This window comes from Drosophila suzukii, chromosome Y, assembly GCF_043229965.1.
Source record: "Drosophila suzukii chromosome Y, CBGP_Dsuzu_IsoJpt1.0, whole genome shotgun sequence".
NCBI classification, from domain to species: domain Eukaryota; kingdom Metazoa; phylum Arthropoda; class Insecta; order Diptera; family Drosophilidae; genus Drosophila; species Drosophila suzukii.
Window position 1 is genome coordinate 3,933,352 of NC_092085.1, and position 15,928 is coordinate 3,949,279.

The 15,928-nt window shown below is 45.9% G+C and overlaps 1 pseudogene; it reads right to left on the bottom strand.

Annotated features, from left to right (window-relative positions):
* Positions 1 to 6,949: 6,949 nt before the first annotated feature.
* LOC139353700 (uncharacterized) lies at positions 6,950 to 14,595 on the bottom strand (annotated as a pseudogene).
* Between the last annotated feature and the right edge of the window lie 1,333 nt (positions 14,596 to 15,928).

Genomic DNA, 15,928 nt, shown 5'->3' on the forward strand with positions numbered 1-15,928 from the left:
TTATTAAATTTAAAAACACAAAAAATTATATTCCCAATAGTATAAGATAATATGTCAAAAAACACCGAAGCTATAATTTGTTTCATATTATTTTCCTACCAATTTTGCGATCGTTCCTATGGCAGCTATATGATATAGTCGTCCGATTTTGATAAAATTAAATTCGAAACTCAGAACTAATTAAAAAATGTTATTTCCAAGCGTTGGAAAAAACACCAAAGATATAATTTGTTTAAATTTTTTTGTCCGATTATTCATATGGGAGCTATAAGATATAGTTGTCCGATCCGGCTGGTTCCGACTTATTTAATACCTGCAAAAGATATAAGACTTTTGGGAAAGTTTCAGCCCGATAGCTTTAAAACTGAGAGACAAGTTTGCGTAGAAACTGACGGACAGACGGACAGACGAACAGACGGACATGGCTAGATCGACTCGTCTAGTCATGCTGATCAAGAATATATATACTTCATGGGGTCGGAAACGTCTCCTTCACTGCGTTGCAAACTTCTGACTGAAATCAATATACCCTCTGCAAGGGTATAAAAAGTCCAAAAACACCCAAAATGTTTTTGGGGCACAATTGTAAGGTAGATATGCTCGAGAATAGTGTATTTTATTAGGTATTTGCTGTAACCGTTCCCCAATCGTCAGGTTGTGCCCAGTTAGCAGTTTGTAAAGTCGACGTGACGAGGAGCATGTAAGCCAGGTATCACCAACGAAAACCCACGTACATGTACCGAGGAGCACCGCCATAGCTGCAAGCGTACATAACCTGCTACCACCGAAAGCCGGCGCCGGTAACGAGGAGAACCCCCATAAACGGCATATGTACCTAACCATCTAACCTTTTTGCACATGCGCGCATTTACGAGCAGCTACTTATACACATGGACGTGTAATCTCTTGGCCGCGCATACACATCAGCAGCAGCCTTACCCCAATGCACATAGGCGCAAATTTTAACGGGGTTTAACCCTCTGCTATTTCTTGGTATTATCTCTGGCAACCAACCCATTCACTTGCCCCAATTGTGAGCATCTTTAACCTGCAACCACAGTGAACCCAATGGGAAAACATCTATGGAAATTTTAAAATATAATGAAGCGAATCTTAATTTGTTTATTATACTCGTATATACTACCTAAACTTAAATAACAATTTTGCGCTTCTAAAGAATCGGGATATAATGGCAAGGAAGTTTATTTTAAATCGTTTTCAAAATATCGAGTGTTAATTATAATGTGTAGATAGTGTCACGGTCACTAGAAAGCGAGACCAACACCCCCAAAGCCGACAAGTTAGTGCCGGACCCTATAGCGTGCCCCTCAAGTACAGATCCTTCGATTCATAACACTTCTGTCGAACGTTACACGCTACACAGGTCCTTCAATCCTTGCCTGCACTTGCTTCTCTATCCACTTCCATTCCCGCTCCTTCTTGAGTAGAGATGTCATCGGCACGACTACATCAGCAAAGTTGGGAACGAAGACAACGGCTGCGACCTTATCAGAGTCCGTTTGTATTTTGATAACGTGGCCTAGGTACTTCAAGCTGGAAAAACTGGCACTTGTCCCGACTCAGACGTAGTCTTGCGTGAATTTCGGACATGCTCCTTGAGTGTGGCTCCGATCATGGTGATCGTCCAAGTATGCGAAAGCATGCGGTTCCATGTCAGGGTCGATGAAGATATCCAGGGCTTGCTAAAAAGTTGCCGGGCAGAGTGTAGGCCAAAAGGACTCACCTTCCAATGAAATAAGCCTCAGCCTGGAACTGTGACCGCGGTGAACTCACGACTGGTTGGCGCTACTGGGATCTGGGTAGGCATCCGGTCCCGAGATCTCGTTCAACTGTCTGTAATCCACGCACATCCGTACGTCTCCGTTCTTCTTCGCTGCTATGACCATCGGCGCACTGTGGGGGCTTTTCAACGGCTCAATACGCTTGTGGGGTAACGCAAGAAATCCATGCCGAGGAGGAGGTCATCTAGTACGTCCGGCATAATGATGACCGGTGCCCTCAGGGCCTGGGTCAGTTTCCTACCGGTTCCATCGGCTAGTTTTACTTGTGAGCGTACGTATCTTTGTAGCGATGCAGCAGGTCCTCGTGAATCCTCGAAGTGATCATTGATGCTTGTTCCTTGTTGATCTCCTAGAACGTATCTCCTTCTAACGACCGATGTAGTAGATTTCATTTTCACTCTTGTAGCGATGGGAATCGAATGATCCTTGTTGATCTCCTTGTTGATCTCCTAGAACGTATCTCCTTCTAACGACCGATGTAGTAGATTTTATTTTCACTCTTGTAGCGATGGGAATCGAATGTTCTCGATGAGTAGGGACGACGGTTTATATGCTTGAAGGTATCCTGCTTGGTAAGAGAAACCATTTGTGCGACAGGGATAGGAAACTTTTATTTTTTCTTAGCGTCGAGTGCTTTTGTCGTCGGGCCGCATAACTTCGTGGCGGGTTAGAGTCAGTTCGGCTTCGTGTCGGGTCCGAATGTACCTCGCGGCTGCTATTTTTTTTCGATTCTCCTTTCTGCTATTCTAAAAATCCGATCCCGTTCCGGGAGGAAAACCACAAAGACGGGAAACAGGCCCCGTCACCCTGGCACGTTCTCTGATCTCGGCGACAAAAATTCCGGAAAAGGGAGGCCAGCCCAGTCACCCATGGGCCAGTTTCCCGATCAGGAAGGAGAACCATTCGCCGGGCGGCCCGAGAAGCGCGCGGGTAATATTCACTGACACTCACAAATTCACTGACACGTGGCTTTCATGTTGGCTATTGGACACACAGGTCCTCCCATTGTTGGGACTTAGGGCCGTTGGCCACCTCACCTTACTCCGGGAACATTCTCCTGGCGGCGGCGGCGATTATATCCACTGCTCACTGATATTTTTTCCTCTGTTGACTTTGGTGATCCACGAACGACTGTCTGGATCAATCAGTCTGGCTACGGTTACTGTCCTCTACCAATAATCTTTTCGCCCGCCGCGCTGTCGTCATAAGGGCAGAGGACTTCTGCTTGAAAATCAACCGTTTTTTCGAGTTTCGGGCGGCCGATCGTTGCGCTTTCGGCAACGTGGTGGCCGGCCTCTCTCTCCTGCTCTCTGTGGGGCTTACTCTGATTTGTTACTGCACTCCGTAGGACTTTTCCTTTTCTAAGCTTATCCTAAACCTTACCTACCAACAATATTTTCATCTACATCTTACATACTAATAATATTTACATCTACATCTGATGTCTACAAACAGTGAAGCTTCCTCACACCAGATTTTCTTAAGTGTTAACAGAGGAATTACATAGAATGGAGGAATGTAAAAACAGAATACGTCTCCTCCATTAATTATGAACGACTAGGATGTTTGGTTTTTCTGAAACCCTTGGCTTGGGTTTTCCTCGGATGCTTGGTAGATAATGTGGAGCTCTGAGGCGGTTCAGGTTCAGCGTTACGTTGTTGAACAGCAGGCGGAGTTTCCTGTTGATCTTGTCGTTGTGTTTGCTGACTGGAAGCGGATTGTTTATTTCAGGGACCCACCCAAACTCTGAAGGTTTTTCGAAGAAGCTTCATGCTGAAAACTTCGGCTTAAGCTGCATTTATCCAATCGATCGACAGTCGATTATGCCTTCAATCATCTTGGTAACTGAACGTACTTGGTAACTGAATGCTTGGCCTCGACAGGATGCTCGAAATTTTGACTTATTAGCACATGCTGCTTGACTGAACCAGGTTTTGAGTGTATAAATTAAATGTAGGCCTCCAAACGTGTTGTATAGTTAATTGCTTCATTCGAACAATGCCCCAATGTCCATCGTGTAATAGCTTCAGAATATGCGCTTGAACATTAAATGGAATTACTACAAGATTAGCATCTGTCTGTAGGCAAAGCTAATTTGTGTTGATCGTGAGGGCAAACTTTCGATTGATGTATGGTAATAATGCTTTCTCGCCTTGCTGAAGTTTTTGTGGCCATCTTTCAGTAACATACCACGATACAGCATCTGCTTTGCCATGATCATGTAAATCGATATTGAGAATGATGGGCCAGCGGTGTAGCCTGTTTGAAGTCAGCAAAGGAAGGTCCTTACTTGGACTTAAAATCGTTACCAGCGGCTTGTGATACGTTATGAGGTTACGTTTTCGGCCTTACAAGTATCGGTGAAAACGTTTCATTCCAAATAGTATAGAAAGGCCCTCTGTTTCAATTTGGTTTTATTTGTCAAGTGTATTGGATTCGAAAATATCATCTCCTTGCAATCTGGTTAGACACGCGAAGACTACACCAAAACTAAGCCAATGGATTATGAATTCGTCGCCAAACCTCATAGTAGATTTTCATCGAACTTACCTAGCTGCGTCGCGTTGATGATATTCATTGACTATTGGCTTTAGATCTATAAATGCTTGTTGCTGCGAGCCATAAAAGTATGCTACATTTTTTTGACAAAGTTGGTTCAAAGGAGAGGCCAACTGAGAACTGTTGCAAATTAGAAGGCTGATGCAACAGTTAAGGAGCCTCCAAGCATGAGTTGTACAAAAGAATACTTTGCGCGCTGATTCTTCTTTTCGATTTCATTTTTGAAAAAGAAGCTGTTTGTGCCTAACCGTAGTAAACACTTGCAGGACGATCGCGTTGCGGCAATGGTAACATTGGTTACTGCAATGCCGGATCACGGGCGATGCCGGATCGAGGTCGAGCTAACGTAGGTTAACTGCGAGTTGAGATAGTGTACTCGAGCCCTATTCCCAGAGGTAGGAAGTAGAACCGCGGAGTTATAAGTTGCGTTGATAACTGATTTGTTCTTCAATTTATACATGTTTATATACTACTTGGAACATGTAAGTTTATTTTTATTTTTATTTATTTGATTGCTTTTATCCCAGCTCTACAAGAATGTAGCATCTTTATAAATTAAAGCGCTAGTCACAAGTGTAAAATTTTAAAGTTGAACTTAATGTTGAACTTATATGCTAACATTTGGGTCGACTCAGATGGCAAATTACAAATTTTAATAAATACAATTTAAATATATATAATCAGTTTCATTGTTACTATTTTGTTTATTTATTATTATACCCGGGTGTACGCCGGGGGGTAGCGGGGTACCGTGGTGGCGCTGATGGAATGGCGTGGGAGGCGACGGCGGGAAACTGGCGGCGTCGGCGGGCTGCTGCGCTGGGCTTCGGCGGTTTGCTGCTGGTACGGTTTGCTGCTGGTGCGGCGGAAGCTGTAGGGGACCACTCGAAACGCGTATTGCCCCTTGATCGAAAAGAATGTACGCACAAAAGTTAACTTGGAAAGTAGGCGGGGGTGCGACCGCGGTTTATTTCAATTTGAACTCCAAAATCGGACTAACTAAGTCTAAGCTCCGCTCTGCGCTATAAAGTGCAGCGGAGACTTCATGGAGGGAGCTAGAAACAGCGCAGGAGAGCGGGAGCGCGAGAGAGCGGTAGAGCGGTGCAGCTGGATAGCGGGGCCGGTCCAGATTCGCCGGACAGTGGGCCTGAACATACCGCCCCTTGCAATCGTTAGCGTTGCAAAAAATAAAGGAGACGGTCGCCTACGCCTCATGCCTGCGTACAGGCGCCGGAGATGATCCACCCGAACACCGTCTTCTGGACTACTGGCAGTCCCAAGTCGACCATATGGAAGCCCGGCTGTATCACCTTCGGGTAGACGTCCGCGCCCAGGATCAATGAAATAGTGGCTGGCCGGTGGAAACGCTCATCCGCGAGCGGTAGCTCCTTAAATTTCTGGACGACGCTCTCACTGAGCGCGCACGGATGGGGGTGCGGATGCGCACGTTCGGCTCGATCTTGAGGACCACCTCCAGCTTGATGGCCTCGTCGACCATCGAACGAATCGTCGCCGTGCATATGCTCTCATCGCCCACGTTTGTTGTCGGCAAACGAAACGCGGCGGCCAGGGGTGCATCGATGGAGCTTGTCGGGGTGCACGGATCGCTGAGTGCGGCGGTGTCGAACGTCTTCTCTCCGGTCTAGACGATCACCAAAGCAGTCGGGAGGACACTGACGCTATGACGCTGGAGAAGTGCGGCGAGCGACGGAGCTGGTGTCGAGGATGCTGAGCGCGGTGGAGGGGCAGGCGTTTGGCGAGTTGGCGGATCTTGCCGGCGCGAACGCTGCGGAGAAGCGGGCTGTTGCTTGGAGCCGGACTTTTTCCGGGAAACAAGGTCGTGCATGTGCAGCAGCGTGTGATGGTTCCGGTTGCACGTTCTGCACCGATCACCGCTACGACAGCTCCCAGAAAAGTGTTCGTGTGCGAGACAGTTCGCGCAGTACTTGTTTATGAGAACTGCCCGCAGCCGCTTCTCTGCGCTCAGCTTTAGGAAGAGGAAGAGACTCGGCATCGGTAGGACTGAGTACCTCTAGTACGTCTGCTATAAAAATCCTGAGCGCTACGTGGACGGGGTGCCATTTTCCTGTTTAGAGTGTGGATAAGGAAAAAACAAACAGGGCTGATTAACAATGACGTGGATAATGGCTACGGACTAAGGTGTGTAAGAAACGCGGCTCGTTACGAGGTAGTTTTGGGCGGCTCTCTTGGAAGAAGAACCACCTTGGTCACTGGACGTTTGACAACGCCGCGTGTCGTACGAATGTCGACTACGCGGACATTGTCATCGGGTCCCGAAAAAAACGGAGTCTATTCTTCCGAGTCGCCACTCATTTGAGGGCAAATTGTCATCCTTAATGACGACCAGATCGCCAACACGCAAATTTTCTGTGGGGACTTGCCACTTGTTGCGCTTGTGGAGCTGCTTAAGGTACTCATCCTTCCATCGAGTGCGGAATTGTTGATGGAGAGACTTTAAGTGCTGCCACCGGTTCACAATGGACTAGGATTCGCCCTTTACTTCAGGTTCCACTATGGACAGAAGAGGTCCACCAACAAGAAAGTGACCTGGTGTCAACGCTAAGAGATCATTTGGATCCTCTGACATGGGAGATAGCGGTCTGTATTTCAGACAAGCTTCGATTCTCGCTAGGAGGGTGGACAGCTCTTCAAAGGTCTACTTCCGTGTAGCGGTGGGCTTGTAAAACAAGGTCCTGAAGCTCTTGACACCAGCTTCCCATAGGCCTCCCATATGGGGTGCCCCAGGAGGAATGAATTGCCAGGTGAGCTGCTGATGACTATACGCATCGGTCACAGACTCCTTAACGGCTTGCAGGAAGTCTCGGGAAAGCACGGTGGAGGCGCCGACGAAGGTCTTTCCATTGTCGGACTGGACTTGACGAGGACACCCACTTCTAGAGACGAATCGAGCGAAAGCGGCAAGATACTTTTCAGTCGTTAAGTCGGATGTATAGGCTCTAGATGGATGGCCTTTGTAGAAAAACAAACGAAAACCAACACATACCCTTTCGTAATAAGACAAGCTCTTCCGGTATAACTTTTTATATCAAACGGGCCGGCGTAGTCCATCCCTGTGTACGTGAACGGACGGGATAAAGACACTAGCTCTTTCGGAAAACTTCCCATCATCTGGACTTTCAATCTCTTTTTGTGGATAACGCAGGCCTTGCAGGAGTTAACCACTGCCTTCACCAAGTTCTTTATTCTCGGAACCCAGTATCTGGACCGAGTGAGACGCACCACTAACTGGTTGCCACCATGTAACGTAATGAGATGCGTGAATTTGACCAGAAGCCGCGAGAGTGCACATTCGTACGGCAGGATTATCGGATGTCGTTCATCATACCGCAAACTGATTAACCCTTTCTTATCTAGAAAGGGGTTCAGGGAGACTCGAACTTGCCGCGGGCACAGGACGTTTCTGACTCAAGCAGCGGTATTCTTCAGAAAAATACCTGCGCTGAGTGCAAATTGTCATGAGTTCTTCCGCGGCGGCAACGTCCTGGGCCTCTAGACGGACCCCGGAAAGCGGTGATCGTCTTCGACATAGTTGGACAAATCGATGGACATACACGAGGACCCGCAAAGCTCTATCTAAATTGGAAAAGCGATCTAGGAAATCTACTGTCGGCATAGAAGCCACATGGACTTTAACGGCACGCTTTTCGATCTCAGTCACCGGCAGGTCGGTTCCCTGGCTGGTCCAATGAACGCGTGGACGTTGCAGCCAAGTGGGTCCATGCCACCAAAGCGGGTTATCCACCAGCTCTTGAAGGGGAACTCCTCGACTAGCCAAATCAGCAGGATTATGTTCGGATTGAACGTGCGACCAATTGGCCGTTTTAGTGGACTCGGTGATCTTCGTCACCCTGTTGGCAACGAACGTTGTCCAATGGCACGCTGGTTTGGCTAACCATGCTAGCACAATCGTGGAATCGGTCCAACAATGGAATTTTGAGGTCAGCCTCGGCATATTAGGAAGAATTGCTTCGGCCATCTCTGACAAAAGGAGAGCCCCACATAACTCCAGCCTGGGAAGGGACACCGTTTTGACTGGCGCCACACGCGTCTTGGCCGTGAGCAAGTGCACCACCGTCTTGTGGCCCATTCCTACGCGCACTTAGATCGCAGCACCGTATGCCTTTTGCGAGGCGTCACAGAATCCGTGATGCTCTACGCGGAACTCTGGACGGAAGGAAAGCCATCTGGGTATTCTGACCTGGTCTAGGACCGAATAGCTCTGGAGAAAGCTGTTCCACCTTTGGCACAGCCCAATTGGAAGTTTATCGTCCCAGCCTAGATCCTGAAGCCAAATTTCTTGCATAAAGATTTTAGCACACACAACAAATGGAGCGAGCCAGCCTGCTGCATCAAACAGCTTGGTAATTTGGGAAAGGCCTTGGCGTTTCGTGTGGGAGATTTCCGTTGCTAAATCTGGTGGGACGAAAAAGAACTCATCGGACGTCGCCTTCCATCGTACGCCGAGAGTTTTGGCTGTGCTCTCAGTGTCAATCTCTAGGAAGTCGGTTAATATTTCTTTGTGGTTGGAGGTTGGAAACCCCGCGGAATCTAGAGCACTTTGTAGCTCGCGAACAATGAAGTTAGCGTCCTCGGCGGAGTCAGCTCCCGAAAGGACATCGTCTACATACATATGATTTCGAATGAGGTTGCTCGCTCTTGGATGGCTGAGCTGCACGTCAGCTGCCAACTGTTGCAGGACTCGAATGGCCAGAAATGGCGCGCAATTGACTCTAAAAGATACCGTCTGTAATTTGAAATCTCGAATGTGCCCCTCGCTGTTGCGAAATAAGATGCGCTGGAACGGGGAATGCTTCGGATCTACCCATATCTGCCAATACATTTTCTCGATATCGGCACTGTAGACGTATCGGAAATATCGCCACTTCAGGATCTGGATAGTTAGATCGGACTGTAAGACTGGGCCAGCATGAAGGATATCATTTAAACTGACCCCATTCTCTGAAGGGCTGGAGGCATTGAAAACCACACGTAACTTAGTGGTTGTACTTTCCGGCTTGAGCACGGCATGATGCGGAAGGTAATAACTGGCAGAATTATGGGTAGGACGGACTTCTTTCATGTGATGGAGGTCGAGATACTCTTGAATCACGGAGTCGTGTTTGGCTTTCAGCTGACTGTCCCTCTTTAGGCGTTGCTCGGTTCATAGGAACTGCGACAACGCGGAGGATCTGGAGGGACCGAGGGAGGATTTTACGTTTTGGGGATCACGAAACGGAAGACTTACGACATACCTGCCGTTATCGTCTCTCGTAGTCGTTCGGAGAAAATTTTCCTCCCATGTCAAATCGGAAGATTTTGTCACTTTTACTGGCAGATCCTCCACCTCCCAAAATTTGGTGAGAAGCCTATCCAGGGACGTGTCAACTGTGTGGGAGATTCGTGTGGAAAAAACGGAAATCTGATTTTCCCTTGGAGCAGGAACGGGTCCTGTTAGGATCCACCCGAAAATGGTTTCTTGACCGAGGAGAGAGCCAGAAGTATTCGGCCGGGTGCCGCTTAGGAGAATGGAATATCTATCTGTGCGCTCTCGTAGAACTTTGGATCCGCTAGTGGCAGCTCGGGAAGACCCGTAGAAACTGTTGCGGAATCGGACAAGATGGGAGGTTTCCAGCTAATTGAGGAAGAACATAGGCCGTCGTGCTTATTTGCAGGCCAGGCCTGGTCGGAGAACGGATGGTAAACTGACAGAGCTTTTTGGATTCAGCGGATACTGTCTGGTTTAAGCCTAATACTTGGGATCGGATTACCTGATGAGGCAACTTAATTAGTTTGAGAAGCCGCTCAGAAATAAAGGTTGCCTCTGATCCTGAACATATCAAGGCACGAGCTTTAAAATTCGACCCCAGGTGACATATGTCAATTATTGCGGTGCCCAGCAAGACGGATCTATACCCCGTCACGAAGTAATTTTGGACTGTGGAGTCCGTGGACCCGGAAGCGGTGGCAACTGTCGTATTTGGTCTTGACCTGTTTCTCTGGGAGGGATTCGAAGGCGATTGGGAGGAGTTGCCTCTGTGCAGTAAGGTGTGATGGCGGCCGCGGCACGTAAAGCAACTATGAGTGCTTTCACAATCACGCAGCTGATGCCGTCGTGCGAATCAGATCAGACACAGCTGCTTCCTCTTTATGTATGCCGACCGCTCGTCGACCGTCATCTGGAGCAACCGTGCAAATGTGCGGACAGGATGGTTTTCCTTCTTACAAAGGTCACATCCTTTTAGCTTGGGTGCTACCATTGTCTCGTAAGAATTTATTCTTCGAGGCGCTGCATTGGGGGCGGATGTTTTTGGCAGAGATTGACTCGATCCTGACGGCCGTACGTCGTCTACGGCTTCTAAGGTCCGGTGACGGACGTTCAGTTCCTGCCACGTCGGAATCTCTGCCTTATTGTGCAGGGACTGTTCCCACAAGGATAGCGTGAGCTTAGGAAGTTTGGAGGAGCACATGTACACTAAGAGCAATCCCAATTTTCGGTTTCAATTCCGGACATTTCTAAAGCCGTAAGGCAACCCTGGATGGTTCGTTGAAGTTCACGGATAGCTGACCCAGATTCCTGGTTAACGGACTGCACATTGAAAAGTATTTTTAATTATCTATTTACTAACAACCGCTTGTTTTCGAAACGCTCAGTTAGGTTAGCCCAAGCTGAGCGAAAACCGTCGTTAGTAAGGGGGGGAGTTTGACACTATCGTGTGTGCATCGCCGCTTGTTTTGGCATTTAGGTGAAACAATTTTTCGACTGGCGGCAGCCTTGGATTGTTTATATAAATGGCCGTAAACAAGTCCCTACAGGTCGGCCACCGCAGATAATCTCCGGTGAAAACCTCGGTATCGCACGGAGGCAGCCGACATCCAGAGGAAATGTAAGTCTGGGTAGGAACAGCTTGAACTTGGGGAGCCTGGGCTATCATATCCGCGATCTGAGCCCCACATCTCTGGTAAACGGAACATCAGTAGCCGTATTTAGCCTTGAGAACTGGCAAACTATCAGCTGCACTGTCTCCGGCTTCTGCTATGCACCCGGTGCATTAATCGTATTCTGCCTTTATGCGGTCCCATAACGCGCGGATTTCTTCGCGTCGGATGTTCAGCATGGACAGAGTAGGAGGGATCTGCGAAGGAGTGTTTGCTCTGGATTCAAACTCACTCAGCCGATCTGAGACCTCAGTAAATTTGCTTAGAGCCATCTGGGAAGGTGTTAGTCCATTTTGACGTTTGCACGGGTGACCCTTTTTCGGGGCGACGAGGTCTTGGCTGTTAGTTCGGGTGTGGGCGGATCTACGGATATGCCTGGGACTACGGCAGGTGGAATAGACAACTTGTTGATATCACTTCCAGCGGACATTTAAAGAGAAATGACTTTTTTTTTGGGTCAAAATCTGCTCGCCTTTGTTTTTGCCGGATAAATAGGAAACCTGGCCCACTTCTGGAACAGTGGAACGAGGTGTCGACAAAAAAAGTAGTGGATCGGAGAAAAAGAAATTGGAAGCAAGTACCGACCTGTTTACTTTGCGGAATTAAACCCAATAATACGGATTAGGAACGGTGAGTGATGAGTTCGTATATCACCAGTGGAGAAATAATACTATAATATTTAACCTTTTTGGTATATGTATATTGTAATTGGGATCAAGTTTGGTATATTTGTTTTTTTAGTGCTGGTATTTTTTGCGTTTGAAATAAATTGAGGGGGAAAAATACCAAATATGTGTTTATCTGTAGTCCCCGGTGAAGTAATTGTAATATTTCGCTTTTATTTAAACTTCTGAATGAAAAAAAAAACCAAATTATGCCAATAAGTTGTTGGCCGGAGGATGCGATCGGTTGATTATTTAATATTGGAGTATTGCTTAAATTTGATATTCCGAGGGAAAAATACTAAAAATATACCAAAAAAATTGGTGGACGGAGGATGCTATGCATGCGGTGGAAAAAAATACTAAAAAGTTTGATGATAAATAAAACACAATGACTAAACAAATTTTCACGTCGGTTGGTGTAACTTTTATACCCGTTACTCGTAGAGTAAAAGGATATACTAGATTCGTCGGAAAGTATGTAACAGGCAGAAGGAAGCGTTTCCGACCCCATAAAGTATATATATTCTTGATCAGGATCACTAGCCGAGTCGATCTAGCCATGTCCGTCTGTCCGTCTGTCTGTCCGGATGAACGCTGAGATCTCGGAAACTATGGGAGCTACGCTATTGAGTTTTGGTGTAGACCGGCAAACTTTTTTTGGGTCAATCGATAGGTATTGCTAAGAACAATACATTTCAGTTAAAATTTTTATTCTAGCATCAAAACTGTAGGAGCCACAGTTTTGGGCGGTTTGTGGGCGTTAGAATGGGCGTGGCACTCTGCTGAAACAAACTTGCGCTGCGTAAGAAGCTCAGGAATCTGCACGACAAATCTTAATAGCCTACCTCTTATAGTTTCCGAGATCTCAGCGTTCATCCGGACGGACAGACAGACGGACAGACGAACAGACGGACATGGCTAGATCGACTCGGCTAGTGATCCTGATCAAGAATATATATACTTTATGGGGTCGGAAACGCTTCCTTCTGCCAGTTACATACTTTCCGACGATTCTAGTATACCCTTTTACTCTACGAGTAACGGGTATAAAAAGGAGTCGGAAGAAATTGGCAATATATATTGCCGTTGTCGGATTTAATCGGACTAGGATTTTGGACAAATCGTACAAAAAGTCAAACGAATTATATTTTCGAGTGGCTGACTGCAGACCGGCAATTAATAAGACGAAAAGCCCTACTTATCTTATCGGCTCGAATGGATCAAAATGTACGCCGGGGGGTAGCGGGGTACCGTGGTGGCGCTGATGGAATGGCGTGGGAGGCGACGGCGGGAAACTGGCGGCGTCGGCGGGCTGCTGCGCTGTGCTTCGGCGGTTTGCTGCTGGTGCGGCGGAAGCTGTAGGGGAGAAACCACTCGAAACGCGTATTGCCCCTTGATCGAAAAGAATGTACGCACAAAAGTTAACTTAGAAAGTAGGCGGGGGTGCGACCGCGGTTTATTTCAATTTGAACTCCAGAATCGAACTAACTAAGTCTAAGTTCCGCTCTGCGCTACAAAGCGCAGCGGAGACTTCATGGAGGGAGCTAAGAACAGCGCAGGAGAGCGGGAGCGCGAGAGAGCGGGAGAGCGGCGGAGCGGTAGAGCGGTGCAGCTGGATAGCGGGGCCGGTCCAGATTCGCCGGACAGTGGGCCTGAACACCGGGTATATATATCCTCTATGGGGTCCAAAATGAGATATTCTCTGGTTTTTTTAACTTCTAAATTAAATTATATTACCTTCTGCAAGTGTAAGGAATAACGAATAAAGGTTTTTTTTGTATGAAAAGCAATTGATATTTTTCATTTTTTTCTGCTTACGTACGTCGTACTAACGACCGTATATGGTCACAAACAATATTGTTCCTGAAAAAAACATAGTAATGGCTTCAATTTTTATTTTTAAATAAAGTAAAAGTAGTAAGTAAACCACAAAGTTAGTTTGCTAAAGTTAGTAAAATTGCGGTACTTCGTTTTATCCAATGGTCAGCTTTTTTAATGCCAGACTTTAAATCGACCGCTAGTACAAATGAACCATATCTTATAGGATAATAATAGGCGGGACACTGGTACACACCCCGAGACCGTTTTTTCAAATTGTCTACAGGTCTGAAGTGTACTACTGGAAGTGGGCAAATAAGCTCCATAGGAAGAGGATCCTGAAGGCATTGGTTCTTGCGTAACCATCCTGCACCCTCCAAAAATAAATTTAGAGTGTAAACACCACCTCCTTCTCTTATTATACGAGCTGCGGCCGAATCTTCCTCAACAAACACATAGAACTCCCAGGACAATTCATCAATTGGTGTCTTGGTAGCTCGGGCAGAAGTTTGGAATACTGCAGTAACAAATCCGGTAGGATATGTATAAGCAGCAAGCCAAAATAATGTTGGCGAGCCCAACCATTAAAGTGTGCTACACGAAGTACTAGGTCACGAGCCCAAGCAGCTAAGGGTTTCAGCGAATTATAAGCTATAAAAAAATGAATTTTTATATTAATGTAGTTCTTAAACTATTTATTTACCTTTCAACCATTGTAAGGGTACCCGCCCTTCAGAAACCGCCACATAGATATCCTCCAAGTCCGAGCTCATTACGACCAGTCCCTGTATTCCTCGTCTTAAGTCGCGCAAATGATTACACATTTCCACAAGAAGTTTATTATAGCGTTCAATTTCTTGAAGTAATACAACTTCCAAAGGAGTTCGATTGATTCCAATGATTTTCGCAGTTTGTTCATAATTTAGTTCTTCCGGGGTACTTATCAATATTTCTTTAGCTGTCAAATACTTTTGACTCTGTGTTTTCAGTACCACCCATGCTGTTAGTCTGAACTTGCATGGACAGTAAAGTCTCAAAAAGCATTCTGGTTTCACCTATAAGTGAAGCTATATCAGCATTTGAGTGTTGACCAAAAGCATCAGGCTTATCAAAATTAGGAACCATTTGTATTTGGTTTAAATATGATTGAACATCACCATCATCGGAAATAAAGTAATTTGGAAGGGATAATAGCCTTAGGGTTAAAAGGAAATTGTTAGTTTTACCTTGTTTAAGAAGTTATAAAGGCCTGTTCCGATTTTCATAGTTTGATTTGAAGGATAATGTTTAAAAGTAAATCGTTTTGGCAACCAAAAGATTTTGTCTATTCTAATAGGGTGTTTCGTCACAAAGTGACAACCAAATAATTTAATTTCATATTTATTTGTTTATTACTACATTTTCAAACACTCGTCGAACATTCGAAAAACTTTTCTCTTATTTTATCCACAGGGTTCCTTTTGGAAAGACTCCAAACATTTTACTTATCGTATTAAGCCGTGTGTTATCTATGAAATCAAGTGTTAACAAGCCGCATCTGAAGTGTAAACTTCTCGCACGCTAAACGCACAAAAGTATTTCTTCTTCTTATGTAAATTCTATTTAGCTAAACTGTTGGTGGCAAAATACTTTTCGGAGTATCAAACAATGTTTTGGGACAGGAATAGAAAAAAAACAAATTCGTGTAGAAATAAAAACCAGAACAAAAAAATAGTCTAATTACCTACATTTTCTTGTCTGCAAAGCTTGGTCACAGTAATATTGGCTTATATAGGTTATTAAAAGTCGTCGGTCCCAATCGTCGGTGACATGTCCTCCATAATTTACTCCTGCTATTAGGTACTTCAAAGCCCCCCAAGGAGTCTCTTCATACTCATTTAGGTATAATAGTAACAGAACTTCGGATACTTCGAAATCAGAATCATTAAAACTATAAATAACATTCCAACCGAGTTGTAAAGCTTTATAGGGTCGGAAACGCGTCCTTCTGCCTGTTACATACTTTCCGACGAATCTAGTATACCCTTTTACTCTACGAGGAACGGGTATAAAAAGGAGTCGGAAAAAATTGGCCATATGGCCGCACGTAGCAAAAGGAAAATCGAA